Raw genomic sequence first — 27,410 nt, 5'->3', positions numbered from 1 at the left:
AGAATTACTCTGGTCCAAACAATGAGCAGCCCCTACAGATTGGTAGGAACTACACAACAGCATAGTCAGTGCTTTGTGTTGTCTCTGTATACTGTGAGTCCTCTGTGTCGTCTCTCTGTATACTGTCAGCGCTTTATGTCGTCTCTCTGTATACAGTCAGAGCTTTATGTTGTCTCTGTATACTGTCAGCGCTTTAGGTCGTCTCTCTGTATACAGTCAGAGCTTTATGTTGTCTCTCTGTATACTGTCAACGCTTTATGTCGTCTCTCTGTATACAGTCAGAGCTTTATGTTGTCTCTCTGTATACTGTCAACGCTTTATGTCGTCTCTCTGTATACAGTCAGAGCTTTATGTTGTCTCTCTGTATACTGTCAACGCTTTATGTCGTCTCTGTATACAGTCAGAGCTTTATGTTGTCTCTCTGTATACAGTCAGAGCTTTATGTTGTCTCTCTGTATACTGTCAACGCTTTAGGTCGTCTCTCTGTATACAGTCAGAGCTTTATGTTGTCTCTCTGTATACTGTCAACGCTTTATGTCGTCTCTCTGTATACAGTCAGAGCTTTATGTTGTCTCTCTGTATACTGTCAACGCTTTATGTCGTCTCTCTGTATACAGTCAGAGCTTTATGTTGTCTCTCTGTATAATGTCAACGCTTTATGTTGTCTCTCTGTATACTGTCAACGCTTTATGTTGTCTCTCTGTATACTGTCAACACTTTATGTCGTCTCTCTGTATACAGTCAGAGCTTTATGTTGTCTCTCTGTATAATGTCAACGCTTTATGTTGTCTCTCTGTATACTGTCAACGCTTTATGTTGTCTCTCTGTATACTGTCAACGCTTTATGTTGTCTCTGTATATTGTCAGCGCTTTTTGTTGTCTCTGTATACTTTCAGCGCTTTCTGTTCTCTATGTATAGTCAGAGCGTTATGTTGTCTCTCTGTATAGTCAACGCTTTCTGTTGTCTCTCTGTATACTGTCAGCGCTTTCTGTTGTCTCTCTGTATACTGTCAGCGCTTTCTGTGGTCTCTGTGTATAGTCAGAGCTTTATGTTGTCTCTCTGTATACAGTCAGCTCTTTCTGTTGTCTCTGTATACTGTCAGCGCTTTCTGTTGTCTCTCTGTATACAGTCAGAGCTTTATGTTGTCTCTCTGTATGCAGTCAGCGCTTTCTGTTGTCTCTCTGTATACAGTCAGAGCTTTATGTTGTCTCTCTGTATACTGTCAGCGCTTTCTGTTGTCTCTGTATACTGTCAGCGCTTTCTGTTGTCTCTCTGTATACTGTCAGCGCTTTCTGTTCTCTGTTTACTGTCAGCGCTTTCTGTTCTCTGTATACTGTCAGCGCTTTCTGTTGTCTCTATGTATACAGTCAGAGCTTTATGTTGTCTCTCTGTATAGGTCAGTGCTGCTGTTTTACGTCTGTCTAGGAGGTAAATTATAAGGCCTTTCACCTTGCAAACAATAAACAGATCTGAATGCATGCCTCTAGAACAAACCATTTTCCTTTCCGTGAACAGCCTGCTTCCGTCTCGAAACCAAACCAGCAGCCCCCAGCAGCCAGGCTGCTAGGTTCAGTGACTGCGGGCAGATGTGGGTCAGAGTCTGCCCCTCTCATGGCTAGTAGCTCGCAATGTAGGTTTCGTTTCTGGAGCGGCCCCACAGGGACCTATGGTGTATTGGGCATGCTGGTGATCAGTATTCCAGTCACACAGGACCTCTTGACTCAATGAATCTTCTGAACCACGACTGACCAGCTAAGAGGTGGTAAGAACAGCCAATATCTGGTCCCAACCTTGCCACAGAGCTCCCTGGGACCTTTCTGGTGGTTCCTGGATGCACAGATTGGCATTCTTCTGTTTCCCCTGGCAAGCAACAAGTCTATGTTGGAGGTTGCTCGTTGATGGACGATCTCCTAGATGTTATGATCTAGGACATACTCGGGAGAGGTGTTTTACTATTACAGTGGCTTCACTTTCGTTCAGAATGGTTGTCCACTGTGTATGTTCGGAGATGTGTTCTAAAGTGTGAGTCTGTGTTCTGAGATGAGTTCTACTGTGTGTGTGTGTGTGTGTATAAGAGTCCTCGGACCTCCATTTCTTCCTGTTGTCCCCTCACCTTGAGGGGGGAGACTTTAATGCACCATTATGCCACAACTATAAGAACGGTACTTGTGGTCTCCAGGATGAAAACGGATGCCCTATGACCCACTTCACTCACACGAAGCTAGGAAACAGTCTAAATGATTGCTTGTTTTCACTGGCGCTGGAATATGCGAATGACCTTGTAGTTCCACCCGTTGATTTTTTGCCGACTTTTCATGGAAGGGGTCTTTCAAGCATCATAGACTATATCCTATGTTCCCAGATAATAAAGGGTCAACTTAAAACTTTTAATATAGGCTCTGATATTTCTAGTGGCCATTATCCCATTAGTGTTAGTTTATCACTTAAAAATCCTCTACCTCACTTATCTAGGGCCAGTTTACTGAATCAACAATCACTGTCTATGGACAGAGTAAACCGCTTTTCTGTAAAATGGTCCAAAATTGACCCAGAAACAATAACTAGCAAAGTGGTAACCAGAGCTCTTCCATGGATGAACAACTGTCTAGCACTAGACTCTTCTCCCCAGCTGATTTTAAGCAGCTTCCTGGAAATTATTACAATTATACGAGGCAAACTATTTTGTAACCAAAAACTCAGAAACCCTGAAATTAAAGGCTGGTTTGACTCCGAAATTGCAGAAAAGAAATTAAGAAGAACCTGTGGGCCCAACTACACGAGAGCTGCCTATGTAAAGACAGTTCATTGTTTTGGCGCACAGTAAAATCTCCTTTTTTGCTAGATGCCTCCTCTTCTCACCATGTAGATGTGGCAGTGCAGCAGACGAGTAGATGGCCCATTTCTCTAAGATTTTCGGTGGTCCATGAGAGGTACATTTGACAGGTGACCCTCCCGTGGACCCCATATTCCCCATCGACCTTCTTTTCGATCACAAAGAGGTCATTACCGCGCTGTCATCTTCTAAAACCGGTAAAGTTCCCGGACCGGACGGGGTCCCTTTAGATATCTTTGCTTATAACCCAGAACTCTGGTCACCCCTGGTTACACAAGTCATGTCAGCAATCACTAAAACTGGCCTAATAGACTCATGGTCCACCTCTATCTTACTCCCAATATTCAAGAAGGGTGATCGTAACAAACCTGCCTGCTACAGGCATATCTCCCTCCTGGACTCCTTGGGGAAAGTCGCTGGCCGGCTGATTTTGGAACGCCTCCAGGATTGGGCATCCTCTAATAACATCTTGACAGATCTCCAGTACGGCTTCCAGGAGGGACTTGGCACTGTTGAGCAGGCACTGAACTTGGCCCTTCTAATTGGCAAATATGTGGGGGCTAAAAAAGGCAACCTTTATCTAGTTTATGTTGATCTTAGCGCAGCATTCGATTGCGTTATTCATTCCAGGCTGTGGTCCATTCTTGGCGACTTGGAGGTAGATCCCCCTCTTATTCAATTTCTCCGCGAAATCTACTCTGACGCTACCGCGTGCGTCAGATATGGGATCGGCTGCGCATTAACTCCATCATTTCTTGTTGTTAAAGGAGTTAGACAGGGCTGTGTCCTGGCCCCCTTCCTTTTCAACCTATACACCAACAGCCTGGAAGCAGCCATGCTTGAAGGGAGCCATGATCTTCCATCTATTAAACAACGCCCCATTCCCGCCTTGTTATACGCGGATGATTCAGTAATCCTAGCCAGAACATTAAACCAGTTACAAAAACAGCTAAATAAATATTGCCAATTCATGCTCTCTTTAGGCCTAAAAGTGAATAAAAACAAAACTTTTGTTATGCACCTTGGTCCCAAGGCGAAGAACCCCAAGTCAGTTTTTATTGACCAAGTTAGGTTGGAACGAACTAGAGAATATCCCTACCTAGGAATTTTAGTGGATGACAAACTTTCTTGGAAACAAGCCATGTCAAGTAAAAAGCTACTCTTTCAAAGAGCAACCTCAGCCCTAGTTTCCTTTTCAAGGAAACTGGGTAAACCTGCCCCAGCAGAGTTGCTAAAAATCTATCACGCTAAATGCCATAGCGTAGCAACCTATGGCGCAGGGGTTTGGGGTTACGCTCCTACAGACACTTTGCAGACGGTTCAGAATGGGTTTCTAAAATATCTACTGGCCCTACCACAAAGTGCCCCAACGTACGGATGCCACATCGAGCTGGGTGTCGATTATCTGACAGACAATATTAAATGCCAGCCGATTCTGTTATGGCACCGTATTTGGTCTAAAACTAAATGTCATCTCACCCGTTCTCTGATAACGGACTGCTTGTCCTTGGCAAACTGGAATAAAATCCCCTGGCTCTTCTACGTCTCTAACTTCCTTAAGGACCTGAATTGTACATCTTATTTCTCAGAGCCTAGCACACTGGTAGATGTTACCAGGAAAGACCTGAAAAACCTGTGCCTAACCCATCTGAGAGAATTACGCCTCTCACAAGAAGTAATGACATCCTCAAATGTACAGATTCTTTCGGTCCAGACTGTTTTTGGTATTCAGCCGTATTTATCTTTCCACCAAACTAATCATGAAAAGTATGTTTTGACTAGGTCTCGCTTTGATTCCTTTTTTTCCGCCTAGTTACTTTTCCGACAGTGAAGGACTGGTCGCATATTCTTATGAAATGCCCTTGCGATGGTATATCATCCCAATCCTCAATCCATGTAACACTGTTCTGCAGATACTATGAGATTCCTTGCAAGCGCTGGATCATTCCTATACTCCGGAAACTGGGTTTGAGAACATGTCGGCCTGCCTATTTGGCTCTGCAGTTTCTGGATTCTCAATATATCGCCAAATGTGTAGCTTGCTTTTTAAAATCATGCCTAAAAATCCGCTGCAAAAAATGAAGTTTTTTATTTACCTGTCTCCCTGTTTGGTATCCCAACGAATGGTTTTTAAACCAATGGTTTTTAATGTCAAATAGTCTTTTTATTGTTTTTTACATGTAACATACATTGAGTTCTTTATATGCATTGTAACATTTTATACTTGTACTTTTTATGATTACGCTACATGCAACCAAATAAAAGTTTATGAACTGAACTGTATGGACTGTGGTAGTACCCTGTGGGGTCTGAGCGCGTGAATTACCTGTCTTGCCTAGGAATGTATGAATTTCAACATCATGGAGAGTTCAACGCCTCACCAAAAGAAAGCATTCAAGTATTTCCCAAATAAACTGCTCTTCTGCATCCTGGCCAGCGGAAAGAGTTGGCTGCAGGTGCCCTCCGCCCGCACGGTTCTGGGGCACCAGGAAACCAATGGAGTCACTTGTGCCTTTGCTAAAGGGACCGTCCACTGATTCGTGGTGTGACACGTGCACTTCTAGCAGAGGGAAAGGGCTCCGCCTTCATCGTCATCCATGGTGATGCAGGCTTCGGACTGGTTTTGAAGTCGATGCCCCACTGTGTCTGCGCGTACTGACTGCCATTGTACTGGGGAAAAACGTAACCACGCCTTGATCAGGTGGTGTGGTCACTGTAGGTGTGAGACTGGTGATATCACTCCCTCTCACCTCCATCTCTTGCCTCGCCTGTATCGTGTCTAGATCCTTCTGTGTGCATCTGGACCTCTTAAAGGGATGCCTGTGGCGGACAAAGTTAGTAGACTGACGCCCTCTCCTCATTGGTCCGCTCTTGGGTAAGACCCCACGGGGTGTGCAGTCTTGCTCTGCTTATAATTGTTTTCAATGGGTTAATCTACTTGCCGCCCGCAAGAGCAGGCGCCTCCACAAGCCATGTGGTTCCCTTGTAAATGCACTTCTTGGTGAATATGCCACACATCTGAATCACGCAATGCTTGTATTCCAATGCCTGTAGTCTTCGGGCTGACCCAGGAAGGTCTTGATGATGTCCTAAGACTTGGCCTAGCAGTTCGGCTGGACTATTCCCATTGGGCGCAGGGTCAATACTGATTTGCATATGGCTGGGTCCAAACTGAAATGGCATGGTGAGCAAACAAACTATGGATTTAGGCCCAGATCTCTGTACTGGGGTGAATGCATGACATTGTTCTGCATTCTGTCCATCAATTGTTCGTTTCGCATTTGTCACCCAGAGTGAGACGGGCATGCCCAGACGAGTTTCCCCTGCTCTCCATGCCACTGGAGTCAGGCTATCCTGGCTGATGAGGGCTGAAAGCCCCAAACCGGTCCTAGGATGCTTGTTTCCACTCCCGGGAGGACCTGGCTGGGCAGTTCCTGCTGGACTGTTCCAATTGGACGCAGGGTCAAGACTAATTTGCATATGGCTGGGTCCAAACTGGAATGGCATGGTGAGCAAAAAAACTATTAACTTAGGCCCAGATCTCTGTACAGGGCTGAATTTACGACATTGTCCTGCATTCTGTCCATCAATTGTTCTTTTTGCTTTTGTCTTTGGGCTGATCCAGGAAGTTCTTGATGACTTCTTTGGGCTGACCCAGGAAGGTCCGGGTGACGTCTTAGGGTTGACTCAGGAAGGACCGGGTGACGTATTAGGGCTCACCCAGGAAGGGCCAGGTGATGTCTTCGAGCTGGTCAAGATGAGGCCTTTGTGCTGACTCATGAAGGTCTTAATGACTCCTTCGGGCTGACCCAGGAAGGTCCAGATGTTGCCTTCGGGCTGACCCAAGAAGGTCAGGATTACGTCTTCGGGCTGACCCAAGAAGATCCGGATGACTTCTTCGGGCTGACCCAAGAAGGTCCGGATGACTTCTTCGGGCTTACCCAGGAAAGTCCTGATGAAGTTCGCAATGCTTTGTCCTTCATAACTGATCTAGTGCTCATTGCAATGCTCGTGTGAGGTGCACGATCACTTCTCGCGTGTGACAATATGATCATCACATGCAAGTAAGGCGGCAGCAATTCTCCTGCCGTAATAAGACGCAGTGGCAACCTTCTTACCAACTGCATCTTGTCCTTGGCTCCTTCACAAGAGGCGATCTTGATGAGGCTTCACAATTCATGCTGGTACCCCGTGACAGGGTGCCTCTGGACATCCCAGAATGTACATGGATCCTAAAGCACAGGGTTGCCTTTCTCGCCGTCCCAGGAGTGACAAAGTTAGATCTGTCTGGCTTCAGTAAGGAGTCTTCAGGCTCTTACAACCCCCTTCAGTGCTGACAAGTATCAGATATCTGCGCCTCTTGAAATGCCACTACTAAAACATTCCCTCCTCCACTTCTATGATGAGCAGCGCCTCACTGACGTCATTAAACGTTCCGTAAATTTCTTGTGGGGAGCACACCACGGTACACTTTCCAGCCCATCTACAGATGCCCATTGTGAGAGATGGCTCTGGGCAGGGGTCCTGTTCCAGAGGTGCATCCGTCATAAGGGCTTCAAGATACTGTTCTCCAACAGGTACAGCAAGACCAGTCTCACCTCAAGCTGTGCGGTTGTGATGCTTCATTCGAAGCCCCTAATGTGGACTCCGTAGGCCCCAAATGGGACTTCATAGCCTTCCGAAAGACATCTTCTGCACAGAAGCCAATACCTTGGATCAAAAAATACTTTGAGGAAAGCGGTGGCTTCGGTACTGAAACCAAGTGTGAAACAAAAATATGTTAGGTGTGAAAAACATGCCGCCTTCTTCATAGGTTTGAGGAGAAATTGCACCGCAGGCTCCAAAACCTGAAGTGAAAGAACAGAGGCCTTCAAGAGAACACGCACATTTGCAAAAAGAGAACAGGGAATGGGGTAAGACGCGATTGCACCTATCCAGAGTGTTGTAAGTAGGAGTTTTTTACTTCTTCTAGGTGCCACGGACCGGAGATTCACAAGTCCATAACCCTCCTAAGACAAATGTCTTACTCACAACTCAATCAATCAGGAGTTTGTTAAAGCGGAACTACTCACCCGTAAGGGTCTCAAGGCGCTAGGGGTGGGTGCAGGTTCCATTCCATCAAGGAGGGGGTCTGTCGAAGAGCCAGGTTTTGAGGTTTCTTGCGAAGATGGGGAGCGATGTTGTCTGTCTGAGGTGGAGCGGAAGGGCGTTCCATGCTTTGGCCGCGAGGAAGGAGAAGGAGCAGCCTCCCGATCTGGTCTTTCTGGTGCAGGGACCTCGGTGTAGGAGAGCTGGGCTGATCGTAGGGTCCTTTGGGGTGCGTGGAATTTGAGCCGGCTGTTCAGGTATGCTGGTCCGGTGCTGTGGAGGGCCTTGTGTGCGTGGGTGAGCATCTTAAAGGTGATTCTCGCCTCGACGGGGAGCCAGTGGAGTGTGCGCAGGTCCTGGGAGATGTGACAGTGTTTTGGCAGGTTGAGGACCAGTCTTGCGGCGGCGTTCTGGATGTTCAGTAGCTTGCGGATTAGGTTTTTGTTTATTCCGGCGTAGAGTGCGTTGCCGTAGTCGAGTCTGCCGGTGACCAGGGCGTGATTGACTGTCTTTCGGTGTTCGAGGGGGATCCATTTGAAGGTCTTACGAAGGAGGCGGAGGGTGTGGAAGCAGGAAGATGAGACAGAGTTGATCTGGCGGTCCATTTTGAGCTCGGAGTCCAGGATAATTCCTAGGCTGCGTGCGTGGTCTGTGGGGGTTGGCGGGTTTCCGAGGGCGGTGGGCCACCAGGTGTCGCTCCAGGCGTCGGGGTTTGGGCCCATGATGAGTACTTCTGTTTTGTTGGCGTTTAGTTGTATCCATTTGGCGACGGCTTCCATGCCTTCTCGAAAGTTGCGTCTGGCGGTGTTGGGCTCATTGGATAGGGAGAGGATGAGCTGGGTGTCGTCTGCGTATGACACGGTGTTGAGTCCGTAGGTTCTGACGATGGGGGCAAGTGGAGCCATGTAGACGTTGAAGAGCGTCGGGCTGAGGGAGGAGCCCTGGGGGACTCCACAGGTGGTAGGTGTGGGGTCTGAGAGGAAAAGGGGGAGTCTGACCCGTTGCGTCCTGCCGGAGAGGAAGGAGCAGATCCTGCGTCGTAGAGTCTGCGTATTAGGGTGCGGTGGGAGACTGTGTCGAACACGGCTGATAGGTCTAGGAGGAGGAGGGCTACTGTTTCTTCTTTGTCCAGTAGGGTGCGGATGTCGTCTGTTGCGGCGAGGAGGGCGGGTTCCGTACTGTGGTTTTTTCTGAAGCCGGATTGGGAGGAATCGAGGATGTTGTGTTCTTCAATGAATGTGGCGAGTTGGCTGTTGATGGCTTTCTCGATGACTTTCGCTGGGAACGGGAGCAGGGTCTGTAGTTTTTGAGGTCGGTGGGGTCCCCTGAGGATTTCTACAGGAGGGGGTTGACCTCGGCGTCTTTCCAGTCATCGGGGAACGAGGCGGTCGCCAGGGAGCGGTTGATGGTGTGGCAGAGCATGGGTGCGATGGTGTCAGCGGCTCTGTTGAAGATTTGGTGGGGGCAGGGGTCCGTGGGGGCCCCTGAGTGGATTGACTTCATTGTCTTCAGTGTGTCTTTGGTGGTGAGGGCTGTCCAGTCATCAATCGCTGGTTTCCGGTGTCGGGGGTGGTTGGTGAGGGTTCAGTGTGTTGGTTGTCTTCGTCGAAGTTGTCGTAGATGCTCTTGATTTTGTGGTGGAAAAGGGTGCTGAGTTTGTCGCAGAGGTTTTGTGAGGGAGGGATGTCGGTAGACTTGCTGGTGGGTTGGGCAAACTCCTTGATGATGCTGAAGAGTTCCTTGCTGTTGTGTGCGTGGGTGGAGATTCTGTCTTCAATCGCTTTTTTCCTCGTTTCTCTGATGAGTTGATGGTGAGCGTTGGTGGCGGCTCTGAAGTGGTTGTGGGCTTCTGTGGATTTGGTGTTTCTCCAGGCCTATTCGAGGCGGCGGCATGTGCGCCTGGACTCTCGAAGTTCGGTGGTAAACCATCTGGCTTTCTTGGCACGGGTATTGTTGTTTCTCTTGAGGGGGGCTATGGTGTTGGTGCTGTCCGAGATCCATCTATGCAGGGTTCGGGCTGCGGTGTTGGGGTCGTCGTTTTCCGCGATGGTTGGGGTGGAGTTGTTGAGTGAGGAGGTGAGCTGGTCATCTGTGATTTTCGTCCAGTTTCTTTGTGGGAGCAGGTGCTGGTGTCTGTGGATGGTGGGTGTTCTGAAGGTGAAGTGGACGCAACGATGGTCGGTCCATGGGAGTTCGGTGGTGTGGCTGAAGGTGATGGAGTTTCCTGTAGTGAAGAGGGGGTAGAGGGTGTGTTCTGCTAATTGCGTGGGCTCGGTCACGATCTGGCAGAGTCCAATGTTGTGGAGGTTGTCCAGGAGGCATGTGGTGTTGGGGTCCAGTTGATTGTCGAGGTGGAAGTTGAGGTCTCCCAGCAGGGTGTAGTTGGTGGATGCGATGGCCTGCGGGGAGATAATGTCCGTGATGGAGTTGGCGAAGGGTCCGCGGGGTCGGTAGATGAGGGTTCCTCGGAGGGCGGCAGTGGGGCTGGCCAGTATCTTGAAGTGAAGGTGTTCCATCAGTTCTGTGGACTCGTCAGGGAGTGTGCTCAGGCGGAGGCTGGATTTGTGGACGATGGCGATTCTTCCTCCTCCTGGGTGGGTGGGGCGGTCCTTCCTGTAGATCTTGTAGCCTTGGGGGATGGCGATGGCGATGTCCGGTCCTGAGGTGGCGTTGGTCCAGGTTTCGGTGAAGAATACTACGTCCGGGGTGGTGCTGTTGAGGACGTCCCAGATTTCTGTGGCGTGTTTGTGGAGGGATCGGACGTTGAGGAGGATGCATTGCAGGGTCTTCGGTTCGGTTGTGTTCTTGTGGGCGGGTTGTGCTGGATCCGTGTTCTTGGCGGTGCTGCAGGTGTGCCGGCAGCGGTGACAGCTGAAGGGTCCATGGGTGTCGGCTGGTGATGCTAGCTTGCAGTTGTTGTTGCAGCCTGGGTTGAGTGCGTAGAGTGCTGCTGGGTCGTAGCGTTGGCGGGGCGGAGGTCCAGGGTTCCTGGTGCTGGTCGCGGGCGGGCGCAGACGTGCTTGCCTTTGACGCGCCTTCGGTGCACCAGCGGCGTGGCCGCGCAGTGGCCGCCATTAAGTAGGGGTCGGGGAGGGCTGGACAGCTGGGAGGCGGGAGCGGGGAGAGGAGCTGGATTGGGCCGGTCGCGCTGGGGGGGAGGGGCCGCGGGGGCAGCAGCGGCGGGGAAAGGTAAAGGGAGGAAAGAAGGGATAAAAAAAAAGGGAAAATAAGCAGAAATAAGGCACAAAAGAGCAGAGATGCAGAAAAGGGCAGAAAGGTGAAAGATGGAAAGGGTAGAAAAACGAGTGGAAACGAGTGAAGGGGCAGAGGTAGAGAAAGGGAAAATTGGCAGAAATAAGGCAAAAAAGAGCAGAGGTGCAGAAAGGTGAAAGATAGAAAGGGTAGAAAAACGAGTGAAGGAGCAGAGTGAGAGAAAGGAGACAGAGGTCCACTGGACCACCAGGGATGAGGCGCAGGGAAACCTGCGGGTGGAGGAGGGCCTCGATCACTAACACTTTTTTTTCTTCAATTAAAAGACTGTAGCCGTAGCCAACACGTTTGGACCTTCACGGACTTCTTCAAGGCAGAAAGATAATGTTTTTTAGTCTTTGGCAAACGTTTTAAGTCTCTCCCCAATGGCATCCAGCATGATCCCAGATTGCCTTTCGAATTCTCGGTCTTTTTTTTATATTCAGAAAAGTTGTAACCACAGTGCTCCAGTATCCAATAATCAGTCTTCAAAAAAGCAGTTAGAGCCGGCTCCGTATTGTGGAGAACACCCACATTCAATCACTTCTTAAACACCAACACTTTCTGTGCCGAAACCTCTACCCGTTTTGATTTTGAGTACCGGTGAACTTTCCATCTGTGCTGCTGCTGTGAATTTGAGCTGGTCATCAATGGCACCACTGGAGGGCGCCGGACGTGTAATGGCTTCAGACCCTCAGAGTCCAACCCTTCGAGGCGCGTAGCCTGCTCCTCTCTTTGCGTCTTCCTACCTAAGGGTTTCGGCTCAGAGAAGGATGCTTCAGCTGGAGGTCTTGAGGAGACTCCAGGTTCAGGGACGGTAACCTTCTCCCGAGGGACAGTTTCCACAGCTTTTGTTTTTCCAGAGGCCCTCCCCAGTTTTAGGAGTCAGATGAATCTTGGGATCTAAGACAGCTTTTGTTACTCCAAACTTCCACCTCAATGTCATGCTCACCTCAGCCCATAATGCAATACGACTAGAACTTATGAGTTTTTTTCCCAGGGTGCTCCCAGCTCCAATAACCCTCTGAACTTCACACACATTAAGAATCCTGATCCCACCGATCTGTTGTCAAATCCTGAAAAAATCCGTTACTACATCGTAAAGGTCTGAAGCCGCTGTTAAACCCAAATAATTTCAACTCTAGGATCGACCCAAAAATGAAAAAACATGACAATTTAACAAAAGCACTTAAAAGTGAGCCACTGAATAGCACAGGACGGTGTCATGTTAGTGTCTTTAAAGACCTGCCCCCGTCCAAGCCCACAATGATAGACAAAAAAAAATCCTCATGCTGCAGATTTACAGCCAACAGCTAGACTGTACAAACATGCACAGCATGTGAATCTCTATGGTGTGCATTTGCAAGGCCTCTAGTAAGGACCCTTAACTTATCTTTACAAACTTGCTTTAGTATAGCAGGATGTTTTGGGGGGCGGGGGGTCCTAATTATGTTTTGCCGTAGTATTTATTTATATATATATTACCTACTGGCGGTCGCCAGTAGGTAGTTATAGTTAGGATTATTTTGTATAGGGATTTTGCAACATTCTATTGGGAATAACTTTGGCGCCGGTTGAGGAATCTGCCTGAAATTTACCTCCGCTCCTTCCCTGAAAGTTTGGGGGGATTCGTGAAGCAGGGGCCGAGATAAAAGGGGGGTCCCAAAACGTGATTTCCCCATGTTAATTTCCATAAGGCGGTTGGACTCACTTTTAGCCCGAACGGCTGAATGGATTTCCACCAAACTTGGCAAAATTGTAGGGACTGGTAGCCCGATGTGCCTTTGCTATGTCTCAAGATATGGGCTCCAGTGGATTTTGAGTAATTAAGGATCAAAAAAATATATATATCTATAAGCGCACCCCGGTACGCGCACCGGGCGCGCTACTCGAGTTCACGAGCGGAGAGCTGATTGGCTCTCGGGTGTCTGTCAACATTCCAAACAGTCCGGAGCGGCCACCATCTTGTGTCTCGGTAGGATCGAGACACAAGAGGTGGCAAAAACAAAGGGGGAAATGAGCAAAAGGGGGCAGGGTAGACCCCCCCTGACCCCCTAGGTTTGATGTGGGGGCCATAGAAGGGCCCCGCGGGGCAAAAAAAAATAAAATAAATAAATTAGATTTTCGCGGGGGGAGCGCCCGGTACGCGCACCGGAGAGCGTTCAGGGGAGAGTAGCATGGGGAAAATCCAGTTCATTCACTGCGTAACCTCTACGACCCTTACTTGCGTCAATACGCCCCTTTTGCATACATTACACCTGACGTAGGTATAATGTGCGGAGGAGTTTACAAAGTGATGCATCTACCTAGATGCGTCACTTTGTAAATATGACTCAAAAGGTGCATGTTTTACGCTGCTGATGCGTCACAAAAAGTGACGTAGCGGTGGCGTAAAAGTGACGCATGGCCTCATAAATGAGGCCTTCAGTCTTCTACTCATGCGTTATATTTAATATATGACGTATTATGTCGCAAGTACTTACAGATACGTCAGTATTTCAGGCGTATCTGTAAGCGCAAAAGTGATGTATTGCTGGAGTGTGTCACAAAAATGATGCAACTCCAGCAATGCATCTTTTCTAACCCTTCCACACCGCTGTTCCTTTTCTACATTTTCTTTGAATATCCACATTCCCCATGTTCACTCTCCTTCTCCTTACTTTCCTTCCTAACACTCACCTTCTTTCAGTCCCGCTACTTCACTTCCTTTCTCCTCTCATACCTTTCTGTTCTTTCTTACTCATTTTCCTTTCCTTTATCAATGCACTCCACTTCACTTACTCTTTTTCATTTTTTTAAGAATAGAGCTCTTTGATGAGAATTGGAGGTAGTTCTTAAAATAACTTTTTTTTCTTTTTTCTTTTTTTAGAACAAAAACAGGGAATGGAAACTGCTCAACATGAGCAAATAAAAAAAATTAGGGCTGAGAACGGCAGCGATGGTTCTCCAATGCTCGAACCATGAGCAGAACACTTTGCTCCCCATAGCAAAGTAGCTGATCACAGTCTCTGCATTTAAGGACACCTTTGTTAAATGCAGGCTGAATGTTCGGAACCAGCTCTTGCGATATCCCCCTCACCGATGTTGTTGCTCCTCCGGTTGATGTAGAGGCCCCATCACTGGGAACCTCTTGTGCCAGAGCCCTGACACTTTCCCGGGCAAAATTCTGGGGGTGCCTCCTCTCCTCATGGCGAATCATATATATGTATATATAGTACTTTTGAGTAAAAATATGTACATAACTGAGGCTCAGACAGCTGAACAATACGTCCTTTTACATAAGAACAGAACGTGTGCAGAAGTGTGGCTCAATGATTAGAGCGGCAGACCCTGATGCAGAGGTCTAGCCCAGGACCAGGGTTCAATTCCCTGCCTCGGCGGGGAATTGAGCCCGGGTCTTGGGCTAAAAAATTCCACGGACCTGTTAATTCTCGCCTCAGTGCCTATTCCAGTCATGGAGTCCCACTCTGCAACTCTGGGCAATACCTTGCTTAATCTCCACAACGGCCCCCACAACGCTAAGGATGCCTGGCCTCCACCTTGGGGGTGCCCAGGAGTGGACGCCTCACAAACTAAGGAATAGGGGCTACCCAAGGAAAATAGTCAAAAACGCCCTAAAAAGAGCTTGGTACCGCCCACGTGAAACACTCCTTGTCCCAAACCCAAAGAAAAATATGGAAAGGATAGCCTGTGTGACAACATTCTCTCCCATTTCCAACAATCTGAGGAAAATGATCCTAAGACACTGGCCAGTAATCAACGCTGGAATTCTAGAGATCGAACGTCCCTTGTTCGCATTTAAAAAGAGCAAGAACTTAAAGGACCATCTGGTTCGTGCAGCACTACCCAGTCCCACCAATTCTTCCACTCTTGAGTCAGCATGGGGTCTGTCCCCCATTGTCGTTAAATGTGGCAGTTGTACAGTGTGCGACTTAACACTTACAAATTGCAACACTAGCAATGTTATTTATTTGATCAAATGTCCGTGCAACAAAAATTATGTTGGGCAAACATCTCAAAAAATCAAGACCCGGATTTGCCAACATAGGAGCCGCATCAGGTGCCGCACACAAAATGCCCCTCTGGTGGAACACTTCCTGGAGAACAACCATGATGAGGATGACATCCGTTGGACAGTACTAAAAGCACTGAAACTTCCCCAGAGAGGCGGGAGCATGACCAGTCTCCTGAACAAAGAAGAACTGAAATGTATCATATTGCTAGACTCTATTCGCAAAGGACTGAATCGAACAGAGGACTGGACATCCCTACTACGAATGCGCAACTGGATGCCCATATGTGACTTTCTTATATTGCCACAAACTGAAAAGTCTTTGAGAGTTTGAAATGTAAAGACTCAACCAATGTGTTCTTAAATTGCTGCCAATTCTGATGTGTATGAATGAGGAGCACAGACGGCCTTCACTACTTGCGGTAAAGAGCACAAAACTGCACAATCCATTCACTTTAATTGTTCGTTATCACCCACGCCCCTCTAAAATGGCCACTGTAAACACAACCAAGTTGCACTCTGGTCATCCCGACCTTGCCACTCCAAGATGGCCGCCAACACAGGAAGTGGTACCTAGTCCTTCCTTTATCAATTTCCGGCTTTAAATAGAACAGCCCACAGACACCTCTGCACAGCGGATTCGCGCTGCCATTGAAGGGGGAGAAGACCATCGAGTTTCTCCCACCACCCCACCGCCACTTCCACCGAGAAGTCAGGTAAGCCCACTCCCAAACGCAGCTCAACCAGCACCCTATTGCCAATCTGGGGCTTGTCGTAATTTTAATCCTTGTCATTTAGTATTGAGTCTGCGGATCAAAACAAAGGAGTCAACCCTACTCTTAAAACGGGAAGAAACCATCGTGTTCTACTTCCACCCCACGGCTGCCCAAAGTGCGGCCAGGTAAGCCTCAATCCTTACCCCCTCAACCCCGGCACTCTTGCTCTCATCAACCATCTCATGGTAATGTTCTTTTACCATACAGCAATCAGATCATAAGAGTCGGAAAGAGAATTCCTCTCCAACTAAGAAACAAACATGCCATCACGACCTTGATCTTGGACTTGTGAAGGTATTTTTCTTGACCATGCCTTGATGACTGCCTACTGACAGTCAGTTTGCCCACTTGTATCCTTCACTCACTTTCACTACCACCGCATGTCAACTGAACCCAAACATGCTCAAAAACCGACACATGGAGCCACGGCCTCACGAATTAAGCACATTGAAGAGTTCACCATCTTCGTTGATACAGATCTATCACCATGCCACTGCGCCGTTTCTTCACCCGGTTTTTAAATGTTCTGAATAGCACTACTCACCTTCACATTATTCAAGTGTCCGCGAGTAGCAACACAGCAATGGCCTTATAAATAGCACTTGTGCCCTGTCGAATTGTTTCTAAATTCTTATTTATTCAGGCGGATGCCTTACTCTATGTTTCTATTTTTTCCCCCCACTTTTTTCCTTACAGGCATTCGCATTGTAATTCAGGCTATGATTGTAAATTGTCCTGATGATGATCCCATTTTATTGTGAGCCCTTAGGGATCGAAACGTCGACGCTCTGAACAGTGTTACATATGATCTAATGTGTATAATTTACTGTTGACACTGTTGGATGTATTTTGCGAAACTATCCATTGAAATCGCAAGCCATCCTTTGGCTCCAAAAATCTTTTCTTGCCTGAAAAACCTCTTTCCTTTTTTCTACCTTGCTTGACTCTATTGGTTTTCCAACTTTGCGGGATAGGTACAGGACTGTACCCTATCTTGTTTTTCATATTTTGACCTTCTCCTGGTCAATGTAAATTCTATGTTATTCTCAATAAATTTCTCTACGCCCGGCTGGGCGATAAAAAATATAGTACTGATTGTGGTCTATATTAGCATCTCTTGTTACATCCTAAATCCCTAGGACCCTTGTTGCCTATAATAAGCCTCACAGGGAAAGCCAGGATGGGTTCCACAGTGGTATTCGTACAAGCGCCTTGAGACCCTTGCGGGTGAGTAGTGCCCTATACAAGTATCAATTTACATTTTTTACATTTACACTAAAACGTACAATGATGGTATCCTTGAAATCTGGAATAAACTTACCAGATGGCAGAAAGAATGTTTAATTACAAGGGAGGAATACCTTTTTTTTGAAAAAAAGACTACTCGAAATTACCCATTATTTACTTTCTTCCCAAGGTCCACAAGGATCCGCAGGTACCTCCTGAAAGACCTATTGTTTCATCGCTGGGGGGGTGGGGGGAGTGTCTTTGAAAACATTTCTAAATACGTTGACCACTTTTTGCAGACATGTGTGACTTTACTACCATCATATATCAGAGACAACAAAGATTTTTTATGTAAAATCAATGACAGTCTGGACATCCAATGACTTATTTATCACCGTGGATGTCTCTAGTCTCTAGTCTCTAGTCTCTACACCATTATTGACCATGATCAGGGCATTTGTGCATATATTCATTTTTTAAATGATAGGAATCTAGCATATCTTGACCACACTAGAATGCTAATGGAAATGATGAACGCACAAGTTACTACTTGTGTAACGATATATCTGTAAGAGACATTAGTTAGTGATAGATTCCTTACCTTAGAATATCCCCAGGTGTCAGACTGGATCCGGAAATTTTTGCGTAGAAGTACCCTTGCGCATCGGTAGGCGTCGTCTGCGGCTCCGCATCTGTTGTCGGCGTCGTAGGCGCCGTGATGACGTCTGAGTACTTAGACGCCGCATCCGCGTGCGGATGTCAGTTCTTAGACACAGCTTTTCCGCACCAGAAACGCAGAGCTATGCTAAAAACCAACACTGGTGCCTAGAAACTAGGGCCTTGAAAGGGGATGACCTTAACCCTAGATATCGGTTCACAGAACGGGGAGGATGGGTGGGTCGGTAAGGAATCTATCACTAACTAATGTCTCTTACAGATATATTGTTACACAAGTAGTAACTTGTGCATCTGAAAGAGACACGTTAGTGATAGATTCCTTACCTTAAAATAGATACCCCAGCAACCCCGGTGGTGGGTCTGCGAACCAATAATCAGACCAGAAAGTCATGGAGGACGGAACGGCCAAAGAAGCCATCCCTCCGGACTTGGCTGTCCAGGCAATAGTGTCTTGCAAACGTGTGCAGCGAGGCCCACGTAGCCGCCTGGCAAATGTCCTGCAAGGGCACTCCTCGGCCCAAGGCAGTTGTAGTCGCTGTGGCCCAAGTGGAATGAGCCCTCAGCCCAACAGGGGGTTCCTTCTTAGCCAAGGAGTAACACGCCTGGATACACAAGATGATCCACGCTTGTGCACCGCTTTCCCCTTCTTAGCACCCACGTAACCAACAAAGAGTTGGTCATCCACCCGGAACTGGCGTGTGCGATCCAGATAGAACGAGAGCGCACGTTTTGGGTCCAGACGGTGGAGCCTCTCTTCCTCTCTCGAGGGATGCGGAGGCGGAAAGAAGGTGGGCAAGGTGATGGATTGCCCGATGTGGAAGGCCGTGACTCCCTTGGGCAGGAAAGAGGGCCTTGTCCGCAACACAACCTTGTCCAGATGGACCGAAAGGAAAGGAGGTTTACAGGATAGAGCCTGGAGCTCACGCACTCTCCTGGCAGAGGTGATGGCTACCAGGAAGGCAGTCTTCAAAGTAAGAAGGCAGAGAGGACAGTTGTGAAGTGGCTCGAAGGGAGCGCACATCAGAAAAGTAAGAACCAAGTTCAAGTCCCACTGAGGCATCACAAAGGGCACAGGAGGGAATGTATGCGTGATGCCTTTCAAGAATCGATTAACAATAGGGGACTTGATCAAAGAAGGTTGATCTGGCAGCCTCAAAAAGGCTGAAAGAGCAGAAAGGTAGTCCTTGATAGTGCCCAGAGCAGAGCCCTGCTGGGCAAGAGAAAGAAGAAAGAGAAGAACCTCAGAAAGAGGGGCAGAGAGAGGATCCACAGCCTTTGCTATGCACCATGCCACAAATCTGTTCCACCTGCAGGCGTATACCGACTTTGTGGAGGGACGCCTGGCTGCCAGAATGATGTTACAGACTTCAGGAGGCAAGTCAAATGGCCTCAACTGTCGCCGCTCAATCTCCAAGCATGGAGGTGGAGACTTGACAGGTTCGGGTGGAGGACCGTCCCCTGCTGCTGCGACAGAAGGTCCTCCTGAAGAGGCAGAAGAACCGGGGGATCGACTGACATACTGAGTAGCTCGGGATACCAGTACCTTCGTGTCCAGTCCGGAGCCACAAGGATGACTTGTGCCCTGTCGCGCCTGATCTTTTTCAGCACTCTGGGCAGAAGTGGTATAGGACGAAAGGCGTACAACAGACTGCAACTCCACTCGCGACGAAAAGAGTCTCCGAGCGAGTGCCGCCTTGGAAATTCCAACGCGCAGAACTGATGACATTGCGCGTTCTCTTCGGTGGCGAATAGATCTAACCAAGGCTCTCCCCACTGCAGAAAGAGACCTTGCGCCACGTCAGAGTTCAGACGCCATTCGTGATCCATCATGCACCGGCGGCTGAGTTCGTCCGCCCTGGCGTTCAGAGAACCTGCCAGGTGTTGAACCACCAGGGTCACGCCCTGATGTTCCAGCCATTGCCAGAGGCGCAGAGCCTCCTGGCAGAGGATCCATGACCCCACCCCGCCCTGTTTGTTGCAGTACCACATGGCGGTGGTGTCCGTGAACACCTGCACTACACTCCCTCGGACAGAGGGGAGCAATGCCTTCAGTGCTAGACTAATCGCCCGCAGCTCCAAAAGGTTGATATGGAGCCAGGACTCCGCCGGAGACCAGAGGCCTCTGATCTCCGCCTCTCCAATGTGGCCTCCCCAGCCCTGGAGGGACGCGTCCGTCACAACTACGTGCTCCGGTTGGGGAAGGGAGAGGGATCTGCCGCTGACCCAATCGCGGTCCGTGAGCCACCACTGCAGCTGTCTCGCAGTGCCCTCCTAGATCAGGACATTGTCGGACAGGTTGCCCTGATGCTGGGCCCACTGAAACTTCAGGTCCCACTGCAGAGCCCGCATCCGCCAACGGGCGTGATGCACCAGAAGGATGCAGGAAGCCATCAGCCCCCGAAGCCACAGCGTCAACCTGACGGAAACTCGGGATAAAGGCTGAAAGATTGGAATCAAAGCCTGTATATCCCGAACCCGCTGTTCGGGTGGGTAAACCCAAAACTGCGCCGAGTCGAGAACCGCTCCGATGAAAAGGAGCTTCTGAGAGGGGCACAGGTGTGACTTCGGCACATTGATGGAGAACCCCAGCTGGTGCAAGAGGTCTGCCGTCGTCTGGAGGTGGCTGACGACTGTCTGGGGCGAGCCCGCCGTCAACAACCAGTCGTCGAGTTAAGGGAAGACTGAAACCTCTAACCTGCGCAGATGAGCTGTGACCACCGCCATCACCTTTGTGAACACCCGCGGGGCGCAGGTAAGGCCGAAGGGGAGCACGGTAAACTGAAAGTGCTCGTGGCCTACCGTGAACCACAGGTAACGCCGGTGGGCCGGCAGTACGGGGATGTGGAAATAAGCGTCCTGCAAGTCCAACGCTACCATCCAGTCTCCTGGGTCCAGGGCAGCTAAGACCTGAGCCAGCGTCAGCATCTTGAACTTCTCCTTCCGGAGGAAGCCGTTGACGTTCCATAGGTCCAAGATAGGGCTCAGGCCCCCTTTGCCCTTCTTGGGTACCAGAAAGTAGTGGGAGTAGCAACCACGTCCTACTTCTGGCCCAGGAACGCGCTCGATGGCCCCCTTGGCCAAGAGGGCCGAAACTTCCTCCTGCAGAAGCCGCAAATTATCCCCCGATATGCGGTGGTGTTGCGGTGGCATGGCTTGAGGGGTCGTCTCGAAGGGGAGGGAGTAGCCCCTTCGGACGATCTGCAGCACCCACCTGTCCGAAGTGACAGTGCGCCAGTGAGATTGGGGATGGCGAACCCTGCCCCCCACTGAAGTCACATGGGTCGAAAAGCACGGACTAGGAGGGTTTAGAGGCGGATGCTGCGGGGGAGGGTGTGGACTGGCCTCACCGTTGTCCCCGACCGCCTCCACAGCGATTTCCACGGCCGCCACCGCGCTGGATGTTAGCCTGCGGCGTGTGGCTGGCAGCACGTGTGGGGGTGCCTTTTCCTTGGCCATGAAAGGAGCGAAAGGCGCCCGTTTTCTGGCGCGGGGCGGAGAGGCCCAAGGACTTGGCCGTAGCCCTGGAATCCTTAAAGCGCTCAAGCGCATGGTCTGCCTTGTCGCCAAAAAGGAGACGGCCATCAAACGGCATGTCCATCAATGTGTTTTGGACATCGGCCGAAAAATTGGCGAACCTCAATCGCCACCGTCGTTGCCATCGCTCTACCTAGTGAGTCAGTGGTATCCAGCCCACACCGGATAGAATATCTGGCTGCATCCCAGCCCTCCACAAGGGCTTGACCGAGTTTGGCCCGTACCTCCAACGGACACTCTGGCAGCAATTCCACGACCGTATCCCACAGAGAGTGGGTGTAGCGGCCCAAGAGGCATGCGGTGTTTGAAGAACGCAGTCCCAGACTAAGGGAGGAGAAGACCTTTTTACCGTACATCTCATACCTCTTGGATTCCCTGTCCGGCAGAGCCGACGGGAATGCGGTCTGGGAAGTGGACGCCTGGATGACCAGGCTTTCGGGGGTGGGGTGGGTGGACAGGAAAACTGGGTCACACGGGGCTGGGCGGTGGTGTCTGGCGACGTTCCTATCTACGGGCGAACCCGTAGCGGGCCTGGACCAAGTGCCCAAAAGAAAGTCGGTCAAGGCCTCATTAAACGGCAGCAGAGGCTCTGTCGGGCATGACTGCGGTTTAAGGACCTAAGTGAGGTGGTTAGTCCTCACGGCCGCGACGGGGAGCTCAAGGCCCAAGGCCTTGGCAGCCCTCATCAACAACACACTGTAGGTTGCCCCCTCCTCCGAAGCCACGGTAGGAGGCGAGACAAAACCAGTGTCTGGAGAGGTGTCCAGACCACTGGCATCCCCAAGTTCCCCTGTCCAGTCCTCTTGAGACTGACACTCTCGGGTCAGAGGGTCCTCAGACCCCTCCCAATACTCCTCATCACCCATCTCCTGATACTCAGGGTTGTCAATTAATGGGGCCAGTTCATTGAAGTAAAACTCCCCAAGCGCCATCGAGAGCGGCGCCACGTCGGAACCAGAGCGAGGGAGGCATCAGGGACGGCGCTGCCCGAGGACGGCGCCGGAGGTGACACCTGACGGACCGACTCCGGGGGGGGTCGTAAGCTCCACCGTCGGGACCGTTGGGCTCTGCGGCGCCAGGCCCTAAGGCGCCACAGCATCGGGACCGTGGGGCCCTGCGGCGCCGGGGCCGAAGCACTCGACGGCGTCGGGACCGAAGCCCCCGACCCGCTAGGGGCCCCAGACGGGTCCGCTGGGCCCGAAGGCCTCGCGGAGCCAGTCGGAGGAGAGAGGGACCTCATGGCCATGAGGAAGCGCTCTATCTCCTCCGGCGTCGCGTCTCGCCCAGGGACCGGAAGGTGTGGAGCAGGACGCGGCGCCCGCGACTCCGACGGAGCTGCGTGGGCTGTGTCACCTGAACTCCCAGCCGCGTTGCGCGAGCGTCGGTTAGGAGGGGGGGGGGGCTGGGGAGTTGGGTCAGGAGAGCGATGACACCTCTTCGACTTCTTATGTTTCTTACGTGACGACTACTTCGACCCGGAGGAGTGGTTCCGACTATCGGAGCTGTGGTGGCTCCGAGCCTGCGACCTGTCCACCCGACCTCCCGTGGGACCGGGACCTCTCGCGGCTCGGGACCGACTGCTGGAGTTCGAGTCGCCTGCTGGAGTTAGAGTTGTCTGCGGGACCGCTCCCGTCTGGCTTTCGAAGAGAGGGCCCGGCAGTCGGAGCAGGCCTTGTCGTCATGGTCGACGCCTAGACAAGTTAGACACAGGTGGTGAGGATCCGTGACCGACAACATGCGGTCGTAATCCTCGCAGTGTTTAAATCCAGGCATCCCTATGGCACCGATCGGAGTTGTACGACTTCGAAAAGATGATCAAAATGATCCAAAAAGTTAGCCAAAAAGTGACTAGAAGTACTGCTTTTTCCAGATCTGCGCTTGCTGGCGCAGAAAAAAGAACTGACGTCAGCACGAGTACTCCGACGACTTCATCACGGCGCCCACGACGGACGCGGAGCCGCAGACGACGCCTACCGACGCGCAAGGGTACTGCTACGCAAAAATTTCCAGATCCAGTCTGACGCCTGGGGATATTCTAAGGTAAGGAATCTATCACTAACTTGTCTCTTTCAGATCAATGTTTACAGAATAACAACTTCATGTTTAATGGGGTACTTTTCAAGCAAATACTGGGGACTGCAATGGGAACATGCTTGGCCCCCAGTTTTGCTTGCCTGTTCCTGGGCCTATGGGAAGAAGAAATCCGGAAGGACGCAAGTCTTTCTCAGGATTTCAAGAAGGTCAAAACTTGGATGCGTTACATAGATGATCTTTTTGTCATCTGGGAAGGCAGTGAGGAAGAGGCTAATGAGTTTGTTAAAAAACTCAATAGTAATACCTACAACATACTACTCACCCAACACATCAACAAAAAAGAGATTGAATTCCTTGAAGTCAAAATCAGAGCAGTAGATCAGAAACTTGAAACTAGGCTTTTCAGGAAGGATACAGCGGGCAACAGTGTCCTTCACGCTCTATGCAAACACCCGGACAATCTTAAATGGAGTAGTCCTTATGGTGAGTTGCTGCGAGCGAGAAGAAACTGTAGCACAGAAGAGAACTACCAGCAAGAAGAAAAAATCATGCACAACCGTTTTAGAGAGAGAGAGGATACCCTCAATGGGTGTTGAATAGAGCGATAAATGAAATAAAAAATATTGATAGATGTACCACCCTTGCTGAGAAAGAAAGGGCTATCGACCCACCTGAAACGAGGGTGATCTTTACCTATAACAACAGTTCTCATAAAATACAAAAAATTCTCAATGACAACTGGCAAATTTTGAAAAGTGATAACATCGTAGGACCCAGCATTAGTACAAGACCCCGTATTACCCATCGCAAAAGCCGCAGTCTTAGAGACATGCTTATGCGGGGTGACATTACAACTGCCCCTATTACTAGCACCCATAACCTCAAAGGTTTTTAGCCTTGCGGACATTGCAAAGCGGGTCGATCCAGCGAGATGGTCAAAGATTTCAGTATGCCCCACACTGATAGAAAGAAAACAATTTCTCAATTTCTCACATGCAATACTGACTAGGTCATTAATGTACTGGCAGTGCTTAATTTGTAAAATATGAAGTGCAGGTGCTGAGATGTCTGTCGGAGGCCACACCTACTTTTCTCTGGCTCCACCCACTGTCTCCACCCATTTACTCTATTAGCTCCACCCACATCGTCAATTGGCACTGCTATAAGTCAGATGTAATACCCGATCTGAATTTCAGAAAGAGAGACTTCCTCATAGGTAAGCATCTAAGGGAAGAGCCTGTGGTGCTAGAAGGATCAGTGATGTTGGGTGATTTTATGTTGTGGTGGGGCAGGAAAACACCCAATCTGGGTTTCCTGGTTGTCTAACCATTGTGAAGGTCTAACCTTAATCCAGCCCAGCAATCCAAAGGTATTCTAGGTACATCCAGGCTAGTACCGGCAACCTGGCGCTCAATATTTCAGCTGCCTCAAATCACACATGCAGTCTGGCTTTAAACATTATTGCCTAACTGCGCGCAGATTAAACAAGCACGACGTTCTGATAATACAGCGCTCCCAATGGGATCTTACAGCCACAAGAAACTCACTAAAAGAGATACCACAGATGTACTCATAAGTCCTAAAGCAGCACCAAGGTGGTGTAAAATGCACTGAGTGCATTGGGTTAAAAAAATTATAATTAAATGTATATCATGAGAAACTACAGTTAAAAATTCCAAATGAAGTATTTGCACAAGGCATTTTAACCTCAATATTAGTGATGGAAGCCACAACAGGCTGTATTGGAATTGAAAGGAAGATTCTTGGGGTAACAAATTCAGGGCCAGTCTGCATGTGAACGCACAGGTTAACTAATGAGCCTAACCAGACTTGAGGGCAATGCCACCTCCACTACCCCAAAACCAAATGTGGAGGAGAGGACTTCATGCTGGTTTCAACCAATGAACTGGCAAATGGACTGGAGCACATTCTTATTCAAGTCGCTTATATTCTAGTCTTCCCAGGTAAATACGAAGCAATATGTGCGCTGAACTGTGAATACAGGTCTTTATTTAACAGTTCTTTCCTGTTCATCCATCCTCAATGTAGTAATATGAAGTCCTGAACTAACTACGCGACTACCAATGTAGCATAATGATCCCTTAAGCGACTAACATTGAACAAGAGCATCACAGCACTACAGAACGGTTTTCTTCACTGTAATGCATGGATTTGCAAAGTCAAAATCCACCATGTTTTTGCTTGAATTAATACATTCTTTAGTACATTAACTCAAATATACAAAATTACAATACAAATTTGAGAAATAACATTTCCCCTTTAAAGTAGGTTAGACACTTAAAAACATTTGTAGATGACCTGTAATCAAAACATCTTGAAAAACAAATGCCAATGTGTCAAACTGACCGCTAGATGGTGCCAGAGAGTTGAATCGTCAGTCATTCACCAGAATCGCCGGAGCACCACCGAAGCTAGCCTCGGTGTAGATGCAAGTCGTGTGTGCCGGAAAAAGCCGCGGACAAGCCGTGAACCCCAGTGAGCCCGGTCTTCAGGCTCTAAGCCTCGGAGGGCACTGGGCTTTGGTTATCGGCCACCGGCACCGGGAGAAGCCGCGAAAAACCGGGAGAAGCCGCGAAAAACCGGGAGAAGCCGCGAAAACCAAGAGAGGCCGGTGTTGACCGGAAGAGGAGGAGGAGAGCGGAAAACGGACTACGCTGCACTTACGCAGAGCTGCTGAAGGTCGAAGGGGCCAAATGCTGAATGAGTCAAGGGACACCTTGGGAAGCCGGAGAAAGCCGCGGCCATTGCTGAGCTGAGCTGTGAGGTAGAGAGAAGGCTGCAGTTCTTCTACACTCATTGGCAGGCACCGGCACGCACCAGCGTCGGCTTCAGCCTTAGCGCGGAGGGATTTTCTGCACATCTCTGCATTTTCGGACCAAGCAGCTGCAGCGCCATCTGCCGTCCGTCCTCAGCGCACCGGCTCCAGCGTCGGGATCGGATCATCGGATTACCAACACATAGGAGGTGAGCGAGGCGAGGCTGTTGCAGGCTGCTGCAGAGGGCAGGACGAAGGACGTGAGCGTGGCTGCCGATAGAGGCAGCCGCCAAGTAAGAGCCGGGGGTCTGACCCAGGCAGATCTGACTAGGTCCTATCTTGCCCGAAGGTCCCCCCCAGCGCTCCGCTCACTACCAGCTGTTTCTAAGGGTTTGCTTCCAGCCCCTTTCAGCCCCCCCTCTAGCCACCCTCATAGCCCACTCACAGCCCTCTCACCATTCCCCCACTGTACCTTCGGTACCCACTGTACCTCACTTCCCTGCCTGCTACCACAGGATCTCCAAATCGCCCTCTCTTCAAAAAAAGAAAGCGGAGGGGGCACAGGATGAGGTCAGGGAGGCAAAGGGACAACACGGGCCATATAGCACCCCAGAAACATACGAGAAAGCCCAGGCAGTTAAAAAAGAAGCAAAAGAAGGACCTGATGGACACGAGTGACGCAAGCTGGGAGAGCAGGGGGGACAGGGAAGAGAATAAAGGAGAGGAAGTACCCTCTCAGTTGTTTCCTCTGCTCCCCGGACTCGTCAGCCCAGGAGGCTCAGAGGTGCAAGGACACCGACATAGCCAAACTATTAGCAAACCGTCTGTACAACCAAAAATCTACACAAAATTCGCATTTATTAAAGATCCCAGTATGCTCCTCTACCTGAACAACAATGTTAATAAAACCAATCTACCAAGCCCACTCAACCCAATCAAACCACACAGGTTGACCCCCACCGAGCATGGGCCAGAAAGCGCAGTATCAGAGGCGAGTTATATCCAGAACTCAAAAAAAGGGGCCTCTCCGGGATCTCTAGAACCAATCCCGGGATTCCAGGAAAGTCAATCGGACCTAGGACTAGCACTAGAGAACAGAAGAAATCCAGAGAGGAGGAATCAAGAAGCCACCATAACGGAAGAAGCGCATATTAATCAAAAAAACGAAGACAAGGAGGGCCTAACGGTGGTCCCAATGGTGA

This window comes from Lissotriton vulgaris, chromosome 6 (genome assembly GCF_964263255.1).
Source record: "Lissotriton vulgaris chromosome 6, aLisVul1.2, whole genome shotgun sequence".
NCBI classification, from domain to species: domain Eukaryota; kingdom Metazoa; phylum Chordata; class Amphibia; order Caudata; family Salamandridae; genus Lissotriton; species Lissotriton vulgaris.
Note: the sequence above shows the minus strand (reverse complement) of the source record.